A 20634-nucleotide genomic window follows, 5' to 3' on the forward strand; every position below is an offset into this window, starting at 1 on the left:
GAGTCTTATCCCGAATCTTTTCCACTGGCTGTGAGGTGAAGAACGCATGAGCTGCACAAGATGCTGCGCTCAAACTTGGCATCATCAAACTACGCCTGTTTTGAATAGGTGCCCTCTAGCGGATGGAAAAGTTGCATAGTGCACCTTTAAGGGGGCAGATGTTAAGAGATAAATCTGGGCACCTTTGAAAAATTATTTTTCATAATCTGGGCATAAAACATTGTTTCCAATGCTTTTGACCAAAAACCACATGTTCATACTTGTGCAAGGAACTGGGGCTACTTGGGAAAACTAGTCCTATACAATTTAATAGCACAATCGAACATGTCTGTGTTTCAACCATCTAATTCTTTCCATTTGGACTCCTTTGGGACATTTCCAGATCCTGTAATCTGAAATGGAACCTGTCATCAAAACCAAAGCCCCTCTTTCCTCATGGAGAAACTATGACTAATGCCTATCTTTTGGCCCTCTCTAGCACACATAGTTAGGCTCTAAGGGTTTCAAATGAGCAGTCTATAGTAAAATGTTCTGGTTTGTTACAGTCTAAGCACAGAAAACCTCCAACAGAACAAGCCAGGCCAGCTGCACCATCCAACTTCATCTAAGACCTTCATATCAACAAGACTGTGGTTGGATGGACTTCAGCCTGTCTGAAATGACACTGTCTGCCAAAATATCCAAGAGAGTTCATGAGCAGATTCAGAAGCATTATCTGTGTTTGTATGCGCATGAATGTGTGGAAACAGGCCATCCTCCCTGTCCAATAAGAAATCCACAACCCTCTGTATGTGTGTCTGATATTTTTTTGACTCTGAAGATACAAAACAATGAGCACTGTAGCTATTCTATTGCCCTTACGGCTTCAAGTTTTCTTGACTCCACCTAGCCACTTTGGCTCAAACATAATTTTATCATTGTCAAACTTAACAGGAATTGATAGCCAAGGTATTTTGCAAGGTATCTCTCAATGTCCCACTGCCTAGCAAATTACTGCCTTTACTTCAAAGAGTGAGAAATATTTTTCATTTATACCAAATCCACACCTAAGAAAAAAATACAATGAGTGTCAATTTAGAAGTTCCCATTTGAACTGAGTTATCACAGTGGGCAAAAACACTGCATAATACTACTCAATGACATTTAAGATAAAAGTTCTACTCTAAACCACACGTAATACAACTTGTAAAAAAGAGGTAACATACTTCTTAAAAAAGAGTACTTATTACAGAAATATACTTAAGTGCTAATTGAGTGCAATCTTTCTGCACACTTAATTGCATTTTATTTGTAATTAGCAATTAAATGTATTAAAATAACTATTATAGTATAAATTAAATTAACATTTTTGAGTGTTTTTGAAACAAATGAGTAGTGCTTAAAGGGATAGTTTACCCAAAAATGAAAATGATCCCATGATTTACTCACCCTCAAGTCATAGGGGTATAGGACATTCTTCTTTCAGACAAATAAAATCAGCTATATTAAAAAAGTCCTAGCTAATCCGAGCTTTTTAATAGCAGTAGTTGTTGCTTTGTTTTTGAAATCCATAAAAAATGCATCTGTCTGTCAAATAATGTGCTCCAAACGGTTCTAGGGGGATAAAGGCCATCTCAAACGAATCAATGTGTTTCTGTTTGTTTTCCGAATTCTCCTTCATCGTGAGCTTCCTGTTAGCAGCCACCCGTGACAAAAGCAAGACAAACGATTATATATATATATATATATATATATATATATATATATATATATATATATATATATATATATATATATATATAATATTTTTTTAATTTGACATTATTAAAAAAGTGCACTATAAAAGTGTACTTAAAGACACAATATGTAATTTCCACCGCTAGAGGTCACTTATTCAACAAAAAAAAAGACGTGGCTTGATGATCCCCTGATTTCATGGAATCATGGAAAATGTTGTCTTCACCTCTACAGCCGTTGGTAAAGAATCCGACGGGACTCATATTCATCAGAAATCATATTCATAGGTGAGCTACCATGTTAAAGATTTACTATTGTAGTATGAAGCAGAGTGGAGTGTAACTAGGCCGATTTTTAATGAGAGCCAAACGCGACAAACGGCTCGAGAAGTGGAGCTTTTATTATGCCACAGACGAACACAACTGCTTCTTCCACTCATGTAATATATGTAACAAGGCCCTGTTTTATCATATTACATACATTTGAGTGTGCTGAAATGTATTATAATGCAGAAGCGCGGGAAGGGGGGTGCTGCGGGGGCTGCAGCCCCCCTTGTTATAGCATCAGCCCCCCTGGTGGGGGGCTGTGGACTAAAATTTTATTGTATTTAAAACATGAAATGAAATAAAGTAAATTAAAATATACTGACATAACATACTGTGTTTTAATGGGATTAAAATAATGGGCCGTGGATAAGATATTAATAATTATTTTAATAATTCCTCAGGAAGTGCTTTCGTCACCATCATGTCACCTCGCTCACTCGTTTGGTCATGGTTAGCAATAAGCAGCAGAAACGTATTTGTAGACATTTTTTTGAGTAACCTTTTCTACTAACACGGTTAAGAAAAGTAAAATTGGGAAATCTTCTCAAATAAAGTATGTAAACTCTACTCTCACCAGTCTGCTGAGGTCGGGACACATGATATTTTACAAACGTGATTATGAATCATTATTTCTCCAAATATGCGCACATGATGGACTAAGAGCCCTGGCAGATGCTGGATATTGTATGTAGCCTATGAACACAAATAAAAAGAATGCTTTATGAGTGATGATTAACGTGTGTCGGTGTATGATCCATGGGCGTCGGAACTATTGTGTGTTGTGAGGACAAGACTCACCCACTTTTAAAGACCAATGATATTGGACCCACTCACTTTTATCGTCACTAATTCAACACCTGTCTGGTCGCCACCGAAGACATAATGACGTCACACATTTTCCGACCCAACTTTCAGCCCCCCCGGAATTAAACGGCTTCCAGAGCGCCTGTTATAATGCCACTGCAGTAAGCTAGATTGATATTAGGCATGGTAAAGCATGATACATATATATATATATATATATATATATATATATGTGTGTGTGTGTGTGTGTGTGTGTGTGTGTGTGTGTGTGTGTGTGTGTGTGTGTGTGTGTGTGTGTGTGTGTGTGTGTGTGTGTGTGTGTGTGTGTGTGTTTGTTCTATTTATCGCTTGCTCAAGCCTCGATTCCCAGCTGCCTGAAGATGACCACTATTCTACCACTGCGAAAAAACAATAAGGCAACCTGTCCAATAGTGATGAAGTGCTTCGAGAGAATCGTTATGAGTCACAAGACCATCACACCTAACGATCAGACTCCACACTATCAGAATTGGGAATTGCACATCCAGGGCAATAACAATAAACACAGGAATTCCACAGGGCTGTGTGCTGAGCCCTTTTCACTAAACACTCTTCACCCACGACTGTGTGGCCTCCCAGAACAACACCAGCATCATTAAATTCACTGAAGACACGACAGTCATTGGACTTAAAACAGGAGGTGATGAGTCAGCATACAGGAGGGAAGTGGCAAACCTAGCAAATTGGTGCCAGGATAACAATCTCTCCCTAAATAATGACAAAACAAAGGAGATTATTGTTGATATAAGGGGGAAGAGGGACATTTGTGAGACAGAGTAAGAGAGAGTGAGCAGCTTCGGATTCCTGGGAGTTCATGTCACTGAGCATCTTACCTGGTCTCACAACACCACACAATTCGTCAAGAAATTATGTTGCACGTCTTGAGAAGGGTGAGGAAATTTGGCATGTCGAGCCGGATTCTCAGATGCTTCTATAGGTGTCCAATCGAGAGCTTCCTCACCAGCTCCATTACAGTCTGGTACGGAAACTGCACTGTCCAGGATCATAAGGCTCTAACATCTCTAGAACTGCCTTACCAACACTGGAGAGTATTTACCAGGTTAGAGTAATCAGGAGAGCTTGAAATATCATCAAGGACAATAGTCATTCCCAACACAACCGTTTCACACTCCTACCATCAGGCAGGCGCTACAGGAGTGCAAAAGCTAGAACTTCAAGGCTGAAAACGTTTTTCACCTACTCCATTAGATCTCCCTCTATGCAGACACAAACTGCCTTGGATCCTGAAAGGGTAGACAAACCTATCCCTTATATTTTCTACACACACTTACAAATATAATTTGAATAACATTACAGATTACTTAGTACTACAGATGTGAAACAACAATGGGACTATTAATTCTTGAGGGTTTTTGCACAAGCATCTTACAAGTTTACATTGCACTTTATATATGCACATATTGTTTTTCTTTCTCTCTCTACTAAAACAGTATGCACACAGGCAGCTGCCTTTTAAGACAGCATCCTAACTGTCATGAAACATACTTTCTACTGAGGCAGAGTTTAGCATTTTGCTAAGCTAATAGTGCAGTAACCTTTAAAGCTTAAGTATACATAGCACATTGGGTAAATAAATCACTTTTTAATTACATAGAACTTATTTTGATACATTTTAGTTCTTGACATTTCTCTCACCTCGTTGCCATTTTTATGTTTTCAATTCATCAGAACAGATTCTTGGATTGATTTCTAAGGATTAATATAATGCTGCCTTATCATTTCATGAAAAGCGGTGTTTTAGAACACAAAAAAATCATGGAACAGTCTTCATATGTCAAAAATGCTGCCTCCATAGGTTTTGGAACATATCTTACATAGTTTCCTTGGTTTCAACAGAGATGGAATCGAGACAAAGTGCTTATGTGTAAGAGAGAATACAGACACACAGAGAGAGAGAGAGAGAGAGAGAGAGAGAGAGAGAGAGAGAGAGAGAGAGAGAGAGAGAGAGAGAGAGAGAGAGAGAGAGAGAGAGAGAGAGAGAGAGAGAGAGAGAGAGAGAGAGAGAGAGAGAGAGAGAGAGAGAATCATTACAGTCACAGCTGAGTCCATGAGACATAGAGGAAGTGCAGTGCAGTGCTTCTCCGGCATGAGGCCCACAAGAAGCCAGACTCTGACATAACACAGAAGGCAATTAGAAAGCTGTTTATATAGTGTAAAAAAGAGTTTTACATATGATGAAAGAGAGATGTGTGGGTGGTTGGGTGTAATGACACTAATGACGATGGAGAGACTACACTCAACATACTGTACTGTCCAGTCCACCAATGAGCATCTAGCAGTAATATTCTAACACTGCATTATTTCACACTTTACAAGACGGGCACTGCAATTTGGGGATAACACCATAAAAACGGTGCTAACCCTGCTGCGAAGCAAGGTTTCATACAAGGTAGCATAACGCAATGCTAACCCTGCTTAAATTACAAGTGTGAAACATTCCTTTGCCCAGGATTAAAGCAGTGTTTAGAATGACAATAATCTAGGGTTAAGTGCAGGGGGAATTCGACATGTGGTGGAGTGGGTGCTGGTAAACAAAAGGATTGGCTATCACTATCTGCCCCGAAGATGGCCCACTCCAGAACCAGAGCCCAGTCAGCCACGTCCTACACTCTGCACGGAGCGAACATCTGAGCCCACCGCAGATGGAGAGCCCGAGCCAACCGCAATGTACAAGCGAGATAGAAGGACTGAGTCAGCCATCACCCCAGAGCCCGAGCCCCACAGTGAGTCTGACCAGGTGCGTGAGCCGGCAATACTTGGCGTCCCAGTGGCCGTGCTCATGGAGTACAGGAGCATGGGATGGAGCCGAAAACAGGGGGGACTAATGTAGTTTTGTATGTCAGGTTAGTGTCTATCATTCCAGCTCCTGTATTCTCCTAAGTGTCAGTTAATTCAAGTCTATATATTGAATTCTCCATCGTCCTGTTTACTGACCAGCAATTCACAGTGACACCCTAATGCAGTAGAGCTATTCCTTAAAAATATTGCCCTGCAACCAAAAAATTATTTCATGTTTGCCTGTTTAGTTTTGGCAGTTTTTCCCTGTTGGTAGATTCTGTAGCGGCAGAAATATGTAGAAGGAAAAAAAAATTCTCCAATTGACAGCCATTCAAATATTGTCTAGCAGCATCCAAGTACTTGCTATTGAGATGAATGGAAACGCTGAGTAATAGCTCTCTCTAGGTGTAACAGAACTCTTAAAGGAAGTCATACATGTTTGGAATGACACGGGGGTTAGTAAATGATGAGAAATTTATTTTCAGGTAAATGATTTCTTTGTTCAAAATGAAATAATGCTACAACAGCATCCAAATACTTGTACCTGAGCAAATGCTACTGGAATGAATGGAAATGCTAAGTGATAGCTCTCCTCAGGTATATTAAAACACTTTTAAAAGAGCAGCATATGATGAACTAGACTGTCAGTCAGGGAATAGAGGACCAGCTGTGTGTGCTTTGGATACTAGATGAGAGCAGTTGTTCCATAGTTCCTGATGACTGTTATTCAATACTAGCCTTGGGAGAAAGAAGAGCAGCTAAGGTTTAGGTTTCAATCAAGATCGGATTTGGACTGTTTCCAAACATGGCCTGGTTATAAGAAAATGGGATATTAACCTTGTTTTTAAACATGATTTGCTTCACTACGAACTGTAAGGATATCGGCTGTACAAAAGCAGTGACTGGCCTGGTTATAAGAAAATGGGATATTAACCTTGTTTTTAAACATGATTTGCTTCAACGGTAAGGATATCGACTGTACAAAAGCAGTGACTCGTGTTTTCATTCACACAGAACATTTGTAGTGTATTTCATTCAATTCGTTTTAAGCAAAGCCAAGGCCCATATGAGATCTTTGATCAGTCAGACTTATGATGATGAGCTTCGGGACAACAATGCTTGCCTATGATCTTAAATCTGTCTCCTCTATTTAAATGTCTTGAGTAACTTTATGTGAGTGTTAGATGATATGATTATCTAAATTTACAAATACAGGAAATGAGCATGTACAGATACTTGGGATATACAAAGCTACTAGGGATGCACAACATTACAATTATGGCCAATATCAAATCTATTTTCATGTTATGTATGATAACCGATAAATGGTTGATATTCAAATTCTTTGTACTTTTAATACATAGAAAACAAATACTAAAAACTAATCAACGGAATCAAGTGAATTTAGGCATCACAGCTTGTGATAGTGCAAATAATGTACAGTATGAAAATACATATTCATTTTGAGCTTTATCAAAGATTACATTAAAAATGTTATGTAATTTAGGTTTTATAAAGAACTTTGAGTGAGTGTTAGATGATGGCAATCTAGATGTAAAAATAGAGGAAATAAGCATACAAAGAAATATCCTATATTGGTCAATATACATATCCAATAACAGCTGATAAATATTATTATAATTAATATAATAATAGAACATTAATATAATTTAAAGGAAGTGTATGTAAGATTGTGGCCAAAACTGGTACTGCAATCACTTTCAAAAGACTGTAGAGCGGTGTATCCCCTCTCCCCCTCCCCGTGACTCAAGGTTGCCAGATAGGCTGCAGGATCAGCAGGAACGTTTGTAGCTGCAGCTGTGGTAACTAGAGCAGAGCTGGCAACCCGGATGCCCAAACACTACTGACTTCGTGATTGGTCGATAGGTGGAGGGTGGAGCTTCAGGACAAAACACAACATGACAACATCAACATCAGTTGAGGGCTGCAACAACAACTTTTAAATAACAATATCCTGGTCGGACTACTGTCGTCAGTGATAGAAGTATTTGAAGATGATTTCTTAATGTCTAGTGACATATCAGGGCCATTTTATGATTAATTGAAATACATTTTACATACAGTTCCTTTAATAACTGATATGATACCGGAATATAATTCTAAAAGGCTACAGATGCTAAAACATTGGCTCTCTAAGGGATAGTTCACACCAAAATTAAAATACTATAATCATTTACTACTTTTATGTTTTGCTTAAGAAAGTCATATGGGTTTGGAACGAGATATGGCAGAAGAACGAAAACAAGTCAATGATTACAGAATTTTGATGTTGAGGTAAGCCATTCCTTTATTAAAAATTATGCTATCACCCCTCATCTTTTGTGAAAGTGAATTTCAGTCTTTGTTACCCATGTGGTATATTGCGCCAGTCCAATGATTCCTGTCAGATTACTCAAGGATTATTGAATCGTGATTTAAAGCAGAAACCTGAGTGTGCGTGATGTGACACACAGTGAAGTGGAATAGCAATTCCACAGAGAGAGACACAGCCTTGCATGTTCCTTCTGATCATTTATCTCCTGAGCCGGGCAAAGACAACAACGTTCCCCGAGCCAAACCTACTGCTTTTCCACAGCCTGTCCAATGGCTGGCCTGTATTTCATACAGACATCTCTTTTCCTTTCTAAACAACTGACAGGGAATATGAGCAGCTCTGAGAGAGGAGGAAGAGCTCTAGACTTCTTTGCAGATTTTTGGTTTTTGTGCCATTGAAGGAAGAGAGATGAAAAAAGAGCCATAATTCCTCAATTATGGCAAAGAGTTTAACAGGAATGTTGATGTGATGAGGCAATGGCGGTGGGTTCTAAGTACTGGAAAGTATTTACACACATGTGCACACACACGCTGTATATGAATCAGGTCCGACCTCACACACACACACACACACACACACACACACACACACACACACACACACACACACACACACACACACACACACACACACACACACACACACACACACACACACACACACACACACACACACACACACACACACACACGTTTGTTTTTGTAAAATGTGGGGACCTTTCCATAGGCGTAATTTCTTTCTAAAAAAAAACACACACATCCTGTATGATTTATAAGCCTTTTGAAAAGTGGACACATGGGTAATGTCCTCATATTTCACTCTCTCCCTGAATACTTATGTCATACCATGTCATTATACACATTTGTGTCCTAATATTTCACAAAAACACACACACACGCACACGCACACACAGTTTTTCCTGTCAGGGGTCAGGACAAACCAAAGTTGTTGAGTTTTAGAAATCAGCATTTCCAGTTTCAGCATTGCTTCCTAAGAGCATTATGTCTGCCTAAATAGCTAATAGCCTATTTAAACCTGGAAAAGAGACTTTTTTTCACACAAAAAAATTTCAATGTCAGCTTTCACTGGAAACCTTTTCTATCAATGGACCTATCAGCAACTGAAACCAGGATGATCTCATGTTACAGGCTCTTCGCCACATCATCAGCTGAAAGGAATTCATTGTCTTTTTTCCTTTCTCTTACCTAAGCACAAGGAAAAACTGACACTCGCATCTCACACGTGCACTTCCATGGTTAAAACAAGGTTAATCTTAGAAGTTTCCTTTGAGAACAAATCAAATCAAAGCCAAGCAAAAAACAAAATTAAATACAGATGAAGCTGTCACATTTCAAGGTATTAAGAAGAAAATTGGGCTCCATGGCTTTCATAAGTCCTGCTGGCTTTGTAGTTTAACTAAGTTTTGTATCTTGTTTGGCTTTTAGTTCAAAAATGCTCCTGCCGAAAAGAAAAAGAAAAAAAGTGTCGTAGAAACATTCAAAAACTTTGCATACCACTTCAATGCAATAAGAACATGAAAGTGGGGTGATCGACCACAATGAACCACAAAACACAGCCAATTAGATTACTTCTCTCTCGGCACACGCAATGTGCTGTAGCAACAGAGCACGAAACTATGAACATATACTGTACCTTGTTAGCCTGACGTGGTCATACTCAATTCTAGTCAGAGTATGGAGAGTCTGATACTGCTCTATACGGCTGTAATTATTTCAAGCAAACCAGGAAAGACCTCAATTGGATAGACCTACAACCAATCAGAGCAACGGAGCGACGCATAACGTTAGTTGTCAAATGTCAACAGAACTGTCAACAGCACTGTGTTGCCAAGTCTGCGGTTTTTGCCGTGGGTTGTTTTCCATATCCGCGGGTTGAATTGAAGCGACCTCAATAATGTGATATATAGACCCAGGAATGTGAATTATAGCAGGCAAATGTGCCAAAATATTTTAAATTAATGTGTTTAAAATGAAAACCTAGCCATTTTTTAGAGATGCTTTGACCCAGTCATCTAGCCATCACAATTTGGCCCTGGTCAAACTTGCTCAAATCCCAATTCTTGCCCAACTTTGAGGAAAAAAGGTTCATTGCTGCCTAATATCCCACTCACTAACAGGTGCCGTGATGAAGAGATAACCAGTGTTATTCCTTGCACAATTTTTACAATATTAAGTATATATATATATATATATATATATATATATATATATATATATACTTAATATTGTAAAAATTGTATTCAGCATGAATGTATTAAATAGATCAAAATGGACGGTAAATTAACGAAGATTTCTATTTTAAAGGTCCCGTTCTTCGCGATTCCATCTTTCAAACTTTAGTTAGTGTGTAATGTTGCTGTTAGAGCATAAATAATACCTGATAAATTATAAAGCTCAAAGTTCAATGCCAAGCGAGATATTTTATTTAACAGAAGTTCCCTTTCAAAGCCTACAGCGAACGGCCGGTTTGGACTACAGCAGGAAATGCAGGGATGTAATGACATCACTAGAACCATTTGTTGACTAACCCTCCACCCACAAGAACACACAAAATAGGGGGCGTGGTCTTGTTGCTCTCCCACGTGGAGAAGAGCGCGCATTCAGCGATTGCATCTCCCCGTTATGGTAAGAGGCGGGACCTGCGCTAAGTGCGCTAAGCTGCTGTCCAATCACAACACGGGAAGCGCTGGCCCAATCAGAACTCGTTTCTGAAGGAGGGACTTCATAGTACAAGGAAATCATGAGGCCGTTTTTAGGACAGAGGAAACAGCGCTGTACAGATAAATAAATTGTGTGAAAAATACTGTTTTTTTTACACGCGAATCATGAACGCATGTTATATTGCACACTGTAAACATAATCAAAGTTACGAAATAAATGCTGTTCTTTTGAATTTTCTATTCATCAAAGAAACCTGAAGAAAATGCATACATTTCTACAAAAATATTGATAGCTGTTTTCAACATTGCTATTAATTAGAAATATTAGACAACAGTATAAAGTTTTTTACTTAAATTCTGGATCAAGTAAAGGGTGAAGACTTAAGTTAAACCTTACTGACTCCAAAATTTGAACGGTAGTTCTCCAAAAAAAAAAAAAAGTCTCATTATCTCAAACAATTTGCTTCTCAGGTAAATTTAACTGGAAAACAAAGCAAAAATACTGATTGAGAAAATGCTTTTTTGCAGTATTGTGTAGAGAAAGACTGCTCGCCTGGAAACTCTGCCAAAAAATATCACTTTAAAACAGTGCTGTAGCACACATTCAGCACAACTGGGCCGGAGGGAGAGCTAGAAACAGAGCAATAAGGGAAACACCTCTTTGTCTCCATGAACCGACAAACCCAAACCTCGATGTCCTCCAATAATTTGAGGAATTCAGATATGAGCTTCTCACAGTGAGTTCAAGTAAGTACAGCCTTAGGGAGGGCCTCCTTATCTGGCTTATGATTCTCTTCCCAGTCCTCCCTGAACACATGTGTGTCAGTCCAGTCTCTCTTTCTCCCTCCACAGGAAGGAGAGGCGTGTGTTTAAGGTATCAGGAGACTTCTCTGAAGCAGGCCAGGCCAATCTACCGCTCTCTCTTTCACAGCTGCCACATCACAAGACTTTTAAGTCAAGGTTCACAATAAAAGCACAGAGGCCATTCCAGAAACGAGAGCTGTCATCCATCTGGAAGGCAGCTCCCAGTCAATCCCATTCCCAAAGCTCTTGAGTGATTTAATTTGTACCTCTAAACCGTTCTGTTACTTCAGCACACTGAGCTGTGCGCTCTGGAATTTGCAAAATGTTTATTTCTTTCTTTCCCCGCCACTTTATGTTTTGGAGAGCGTTGCTGCTGGAATGTTAATGACATCCTCAAAGCACTTCGAAAGATTCCCAGGCGACAGGTGCCAGGAGATTTCTGGAGCAACCCCACCTGACTAGAGCTCCCCTTTCATCCTCCGCCACAGTACAATGACACACACGCAAATGCTGCAAAGAGCCACCGAGTCCTGCTTAAGTCTAACAGATGGACACAGCCCGGTTTCTCATTCGGAGCACTTTTCAATTCATTTGAGACAGCTCAGAGGTCACTTGAGACTCTCGGCTCTAAGCTCGCGAACCGCTCTCATAACGCTGCCTAAAATCCCAGACTGAACAAACCTGACATCAAAAGACTGTGTTCAGAAGATTAAAGGCTATCAGTCGGATCCTGAATCAGAGTAATGTACACTCAGTTTCATCAAAGGTGGGGAGAAAGGATTGTTTCGGCACAGAGAATGACTGCTGGAGCCCCCTTCAAGAGATGCACACAAGTAACACAAAATACAATGAGTAGGGGAATGAAAATATACATATTTTCGAAGTCAGTGTAAAGGCACCGATACACTCAAAGCAAAGTCCTTTTTCATTCTTCGTTTTGGGGTAAAACGAGGTTCGAAATAAGTAACAGCGATATTCTGTTAGCAAACATCCCGACCCCACCCTGCTGTGAGCGGCGTTTAGATGAATATGTAAATATGTGCTACACGCTTTCCTCTAAATAACCAAATAAGCACATAAACAGCAATCATTTTTTTTAAGAAAGCATAAAAAAACATCTGATCATAGCAACGTGGATATGTTGCTTCAATTCAACACTCCAGTAAAGACAACCTCATGTTTATTTATAAATTAAAATCAAGCAGCTTTACCTACTTACACTCGAAAAACAGTTCTAGTGTCTCGTTTTATCAGAAGTACAACTACATTTTCTACTATAAAGCGGCTCTCCATTGTGTTGTTTTCACTGGCAGACGTCTGACCATGATGGACTCAACAGAAGAAATGAACCGGAAAAAGATTCCACATGAAAGAAGGCGGAGCCTCTGCGCACACATATATAATTGCCACAGACAAGAGCCAGTACAAACGTGTTTATCAACTAGAGTGAACTTTTCTGGAGAGTTCGCTTTGACAAGCTGTTTCCAACACTGGACAAGCCCCAAACACACTTCGTTTTGGCCTGATTTGATCAAAATGATGTCACATCAGTTCGTTCTTCGATTTGGTTTGAAGTATATCTGGGCTTTTAAGAAGGCCATGTGCAATAGAAAGCAACAGTAAACTATGCAGCCCACGGATAATGATATAAAAAACTATGATATAATATAAAACATTGATTTATAGACATTCATTATGGGTATAAATTGCAAATAATTTAAGTTTTAATGAAAAATAGTCAAATAACTACAAATTGAGACCATATTACCTCATTCAGGGAGCTTATTAAAAGTAGGGGTTCACTAATGAGCTCTTTTTGAGAGTGTTCTTTTCTATGGTAACAGCGACTTCTCTGATTGGAGGATTTAAGGCACTGTTCCTTATCAGAAATTCCTCTATTATACACATTTTTTAGTTTGCAATATAGCATTACTTAATCTCAGAGCTCATGGAAGGTCTGTTTTAAAAGATTTAAATGTTTTTTTTAAGGACCAATTTCTCTATGGAGAAAGTCGGCTGGGTTTTTACTTACTGAACCCCACTGTATTAGGAATTTTATTGGGAAGAGTTTCCATTATATGAGTTCTTGCGTTCAACATCAGCTAGACAGAGCACAAATGGAATGGAAAGACAACACAATGGCCAAATACTTCAGTGTGAATGTGTACCGTATGGCTTTAGCAGCAGCGTTTTAACAGAAATGTATTTAAAAATACCACTTTCCAAAGAGAGTCGCCCATACAACCTATCAAACATACTGTAAAAATGTTACATTTTATGTTTTTTTTGTGCTTGTTTTTTAAAGGGGTGCTGAATTGAGAAATCAACTTTCCCGTGAGCTTTTAATATATAAATGGTCATGGTAATATAAGAATATCCTGTAAGTTTCAGAGCTGAAAACTTCCTATTTGGTCAAAGAAAAGCTTTTAATAGACACCAGGCCCAGAAAACGATCGTATGCTTCATCCTGATGTCATCGCGCGGCAAAACACACCTCTACAGAACGTGCAATTCAGTAACACCACCCACAGACTCATGGAGCTGTTCGGATCACTAGCCAGCAGCATTCGACCGATCCACGCAGGCACTAATGAGGAATCTATCTATCTATCTATCTATCTATCTATCTATCTATCTATCTATCTATCTATCTATCTATCTATCTATCTATCTATCTATCTATCTATCTATCTATCTATCTATCTATCTATCTATCTATCTATCTATCTATCTATCTATCCATCCATCCATCCATCCATCCATCCATCCATCCATCCATCCATCCATCCATCCATCCATCCATCCATCCATCTATCTATCATATATATATATATATATATATATATATATATATATATATATATATATATATATATATATATATATATATATATGATCGCACCAGGATTTTGACCTTCTTCGACGGAAATAAGCCAAAGGGTTTAATATGGATTTGAATGTCTGTGTGTTTGAGAAGTGCACCGGAGGAAGAGAGGGCGGGCGACCTTAGACATTTTTGGAGATGATCATTTTGTCAACGTTTTTGGGATTTTTCTGTGACACTTTTGTCTTATTTTGTGAACAGTAAAAATATTAAACATAACAGTTGAGACAAATAATGTAGCAGCAATGGGACTTTCTAGAAAACGCGATCACTACATGATGCCAGGTGGACACAGTAAAATAGAACCGTGAGCTTGAGCGCGGGCGTAAAAAGTCACTTAAAGACTTTTACAAAGAACGAACTACTAAGCATTAGCTGTAAAAATGCTGAGATTTTATGCATATACCGGTAGGCTACATAAATTATTAGTTCTTAATCGTTGTGCTTTCGCTCCACATGTCGATGAAAACTGGACGTTGTTCCCTTTGCTTTGGTAATTGTTGTACTGCAAAATTTACACATCGCAGAATGTTTTTTTTTATTTTTTTATTTTTTTTTTATGAAGTTTTACTACATCTATGCAAACTTAATAACAGATGATGTAGTAGACATTTCCACAAATAGTTAAGAGCTAGAGGCTTGCTCCACATGACATCCTTCCTGACCTGAGTCCTGCTACCTTTGCGTTAGTCATGTGCAGTTGCACTTAATAAAACCACACATTATTGGAAGTGACAAACATCAATTTAAAGAAATATTAACATGGAGTAATAATCATGAATATTTCGAATGGGACTCGATTGGACCATTAAAATATGATGAAAATATGTCTACTTATGATGAACTCTGATTCACCCGATCATTTCACCTTCTTTTTAACCACCTGTATTATTATAATGATTATCAGCACTTTAAAGTATTGGTTCACTAATTTCCTGATAATTTACTCACCCCCATCTCATCCAAGATGTTCATGTCTTTCTTTCTTCAGTTGAAAATAAATTACGTTTTTTTAGGGAAACATTTTTCTCCACATAATGCACTTCTATGGCAACCAACGGGTTGAAGGTCCAAAACAATGCAGTTTCAAAGCGCTTCGAAGGGCTTCAGAGGCTCTGCGCAACCCCAGACGAGGAATAGGGTCTTATCTAGCTAAATGATTGGTCATTTAAAAAAGAAAAGAAAAAAAGGAAATATACATTTTAACCTAAATTGCTCATCTTGCGCTGCTCTGCGGCACTCCACGGATTCTGTAATCACATCAGAAAGTTCACGATAGACGTAGGCAGAAGTACCGCCCCTGTGTTTATGAAGTGCTCATGCGAAGACTAATACAAACTTTCAAAGAAAGGTTAAACAACGATGTTGGACGATTTTAAAGTTGAGGTTTTTTTTGATAAAAGGCATTTGTATCAGTCTTCGCACGTTCCCCTTCGTTCCCCTTCACACGTTCTACTCTTCCTACGTCTAGCGTGACTGATTGTTTCGCTAGATAAAGACCCTATTCCTTGGCTGGGATTAGTGGGAAAAAATCCTGGAATGTTTTCCTCAAAAACCTTAACTTCTTTTTTTTGGACTGAAGAAAGGGGGAGATGAGAAGGGGTGAGAAAATAATATCAGGACATTTCCATTTTTAAGTGACACTCATTTTCACTTTTGAAGACACTCAAAAGAAGCGAGCGCAACTGACAACGGACGGCGAGGATACTTAAGTTGTAAGTTGATGAGTTGGTTTATCCGTGTTTGAATGCTCCCGTTCACAGAGGTTTTTAGATGGATGCCGAGGCTATTCAGATCGAGTAGAATCTCCGACATGAATCTGGTGCGATCTCTGACCTAGTTTGTTTGCTGGCTTCCTTGGCTGCAATACGCTGTGTTTTCCAGCAACTGGCAACCTGGGGTGTCAAAATACTATTGGGTAAATTGGCAGCGGGCGGGATCTCACAGACCAAAACAGAAACAGACATTTCGACATGGAATACATTTCAAAGCAGAATAACTAGATGTATTTTTTATTTTAATGAGAAACGAGTATGTGAACTAGCATGTTTTACATATCTGAAAAAAATATTATGATATTTTTATGCTTTAGTACAGCACCTTTAAGGTAAAAAGCAGATTTTGGTTCAAGTAGCTTAGTATATTGACATGTTAAAGACAGGAACCAATATGTTATTCCATAATACATTGTCATAGTATTTTCTACCGAGAATTCATGTAACCAACGCTCTCAGGGGATTTTTTACCTTAAAAAAACAAAACCACAAAAACAGTCAATTTAACAGTACATGGTTAAAAATAATGAAACTACAAATATTATACGAAATCTAGATTACCTAGTTGACCTCATTAGTCAGTTGTTGGGTGACTAGTCGACTATCAAGGACTATTTCTAACCAAGAGTAACACAAATGTGTGTGGGTGACTTGAGTCAAGATGCCAAACAAGCAGCAATCTAACTAATGAGAAAATGGATGCTTGCTTACATAAATGGGGCTTTTCATTTCCATTCAGGTTTCCAGATGTTTCTGTATTCCCTGATGGGCTGGACTAACGATGTCAAAACTACACAAGAACGAAACAAACCGTCTCATATCTCAGCAGTGAAATAAATGTGTAAGATGACACTTCATGCGGCTTCCCCTCAATATGACTGCTGACTCTAAAAGGTGCAGAGTGTAATTTCAGAGCCAAATCCATCACTGAACGTAATTGCACAAATAATTATCATTACCAACAGGTTTCCCAGAACACACTCCGTACTTCATTGGTCAACGACACAGATAATCCCACCCCCAAGCTCACACTATTGGTTGAGTAGATGTTGCTACGTCACCTAGGCAGTTCAAACAAACAAAGCGATGTTTTGAAAGCAACACAGTCACAGTGTTTTTACTTTTCAGGGGAAATCTACCCTAGAATACCTTACGTATAGCACAGTAATACAGGATAAGAGAATGAATATTAAAATGACACGCTTCACCTTTAAAGATATTTTACTTACTTATCCACACGCCCAAATAATCCCTTGTACATTTTGCTTAACCTCATTGAGTAGGAGTATCCTGCTAATTTCAGGCTTCCTGCTACAAACTAGCTTTAGCTGCAGCAACAGCTTGTGCCCCTGCTGGAGAACTAAGGCACAAGCTCACGGTGCACCTCCCACTCACTTCACACTTAGCAAGGGTTCAGACCTCACAGCGCGCAACTGCCCTAGTGGAGCTCCATGACAGGCTCTGTCTGCACCAATGAGCTCTGAGCTCCATCCTCTGCTCTAGAAAGAACATCAGTGTGTCAGTGAGGACACAATGAGACTTATTGGTTGCCTTTCTCGTTTAGATTATAGTTACAAACTTGCAGTGGGTTTAAAGGGATAGTTCACCCCAAAATAAAAACAAATCTGTCATTAATTGCCTAATCTCATGTTGTCCCAAACCTATAAGACTTTGGTTAATCGTCGAAACACAAATGAAGATATTTTCAATGAAACTTGAGTTATTTTTGTCTCTCCTTTGAAAGTCTAGGTATAAACAAAATGCATAGTAAAATGAATCCATATGAATCAAGCAGTTTAATCCAGGACTTGGTTACCCGGACTTTCAGTGGAGGGACAGAAATCTCTCAGGTTTCAGTAAAAATATCTTAAATGTTTCAAAGGTTAACCAAAGTCTTATGGGTCTGGAAGAACATGGGGTAATTAAATTATGACAGAATTTTCAATTTTGGGAACTTTAACAAAACTCCTACATGAAAAAATAATATAGTATATTATTGTAAAATTACTCTAGTAAATACTGTAGTATTTTTTAACCATACTATAGTAAATATACCACAGTAAATTAAGTGTAGTAAATACTATAATATACTACAATATACTTATACTGTATATACTGTAAAATTACTGTAGTATATTTACTATAGTATTGTTCAAAAACACTATAGTATTTACTAGAGTAATTTTACTGTAATTTTACCATAATATACTACAGTATTTTTTCATGTGGGCTGGGTCGGTTAGGGTTAGGTTCATGTTAAAGGGCCAGATTTACCAAACAGGGCACATTAGTTTGAGAGCGCAATTCAATAAAGGCTCCGATGGGAGTGGAAAGTTCTGCGCGTGATTTACCAAAGACACGCAAATTAATGAACACACGCAGCCAGATCATTTACATAATGACCAACACAGTTAGCGTCTGGTTTAAGATGTGCTTTTTTGGGTGGTTATTAATGGCACAAAAACCAGTAAATTGACTAGTGCAAACCATAGTAAAATCGCCTTGCTTTATTGACTGAAATAAACACTCCCCTCCCATAAATTTTGTGTCTGAATGGGAAACTCCTTCAAAAGCACATTCAATAAGGTTAGTGGCAAAAACAACCCTATCCACACTTTTTCGGCACTAATTTTACACTGCTTGCCTTAAGTAAATCCTGACGGCGTTTTTTAACGCCAAGTTTATTCTGCAGAGACAAGAGTTTTTTTTGGCAATTAACAGTTGTATTTCTATGAACTAATGTTAACAAAGATTAAAAAGTACTGTTACAAACGTATCGCTCATTGTTAATATGTTAAAGCTATACTAACGTTAACTAATGTGACTTTATTGTAAAGCATTACTGTGATTCCAACAATATTGTGTCGTTATTGTTATAGTTGTGGTGTGGACCTCTCTACTCTCATAGAATTAGAATGATTTTTACAATTTTATTTGTTATAGTTATAGTTCTTGGTGTGAGTGTACGATGCAATAGTGGTTAAATACGTCAACGTTCAGCTATTCAGATACCCTGGTTCTAATTGTACCACATGAAAAACGAAGCCAAATGGTCATTACATTTATGGACCATCTGGTTGACATGGAGTTGAAACATTGCCTGTGTCAGAAACCGTAAAAAAGGACATCAAGCTACATCCAGATTAGATGTTTGTGCAATATCTGACTGGAAGACATTTTTGAAGCATAGATGTATCATGCCATGCCTATAATATACCACAATGCATTTGGGTATATTCATATTCCTTGCTGTCATAGTTAAGTTTAGGTAAAAGAGCTCAAATGAAAGCGGTTGAAATGAGTCACCGACACCATGTCAATACCAATGTTTGGTACCAATTATAGACTATTACAACAGGTTTGTGGAATTATGCAATTGCGAAAATAAAAATAAAATCATAACAGCCTCCTTAACGATATTTTGTTTTAGGAAGAATGTTTACAAAGTGCCTAGAGGAATGGTGTCTTGTCATGCCAATTGCAGGATTTACTTTAAAAAACAGTCAAAAATTATCACTGAAAAGGCATGGACAGGGTTATTTTTGTGGCTGACCTTATTGCATAAGTATTTGTAGTTCCCATTTCAGACGAAACATTTATGGGAGGAGAGAAAAATGTGAGCACTGTGCGATATTAAAGAAAAAGTTTGCTGACTGATGAAATTTCCCGCCAACCCGGAGTCGATGAGGGCTTGTGCTGCAACAGATGAGTGGGAATTACAAACGAATACTGGCGTCTTAGTAAGGTTTGCCATTAAAGGGGGGGTGAAACACTCAGTTTCAGTCAATCTCATGTCATTCTTGAGTACCTATAGAGTAGTATTGCAACCTTCATATCTCCGAAGTCTTTAGTTTTATTATATTTATAAAAGAAATATGGGCTGTACCGAGTCTTTCCGGAAAAAAACGAGCGCTTGGAGGCGTATCGAGTGGGCGGAGCTAAAGAATGACGAGCGCAAAGCGGTGACGTCCTCAAGCGTGGAGAAACCCATCGCTATCGATCTCAGCTAATAGATATATGATCCAGAATCAGATCCGGAGGCTGGAATAAATTGAACAGGAGAAACAACAACAGCAGGACGTCCGTCTCTGTGGTATGTACTGTATTTAGTATTTAGCTGAGCGAGTGTTTATGGGCATGCATTTCCTCTCTCGGTCTAGTCACACGCGTGCGCGCGCACCCTACCGGGAGAAGAGCCCGTACGGCCCATACAAGGACCTTCCGCTCTATCAACGTCAAGCCGACCCATACTCGAAAAAAACTCTCCAAAACTTGTGAGAAACTGGAAGGAGTATTTTTGACACAGAAATACTCCATCAAACGTCCAACATTAGTTTTTGAAACTTTGTCTATGTTTAGGATGGGAATCCAAGTCTTTAACAGTGTAAAAAGCTCAGTATGCATGAAACAGCATTTCACCCCCCCCCCCCTTTAAATTACATTTGAAAACAAAATTAAACCTGAGAATGATA

The 20634-nt window shown here is 38.6% G+C and overlaps 1 protein-coding gene across 2 annotated transcripts in view; it reads right to left on the reverse strand.

The window, feature by feature from the left end:
• The window catches only part of adamts2a (ADAM metallopeptidase with thrombospondin type 1 motif, 2a), a 92436-nt gene that overhangs the window by 62239 nt on the left and 9563 nt on the right, over nucleotides 1-20634 (reverse strand). Inside the window, exon 1 of one of the 2 annotated variants that reach the window (XM_067423505.1) lies at nucleotides 17392-17523. The exons of the other annotated variant lie outside the window; for it this stretch is intronic. The gene's annotated coding sequence lies outside the window, so the exon portion shown is untranslated. Of the gene's footprint in view, nucleotides 1-17391; nucleotides 17524-20634 lie in introns of those variants that run through there. 2 annotated transcript variants of the gene reach the window in all.

This window comes from Pseudorasbora parva, chromosome 18 (genome assembly GCF_024679245.1).
Source record: "Pseudorasbora parva isolate DD20220531a chromosome 18, ASM2467924v1, whole genome shotgun sequence".
Taxonomy (NCBI): Eukaryota; Metazoa; Chordata; class Actinopteri; order Cypriniformes; family Gobionidae; genus Pseudorasbora; species Pseudorasbora parva.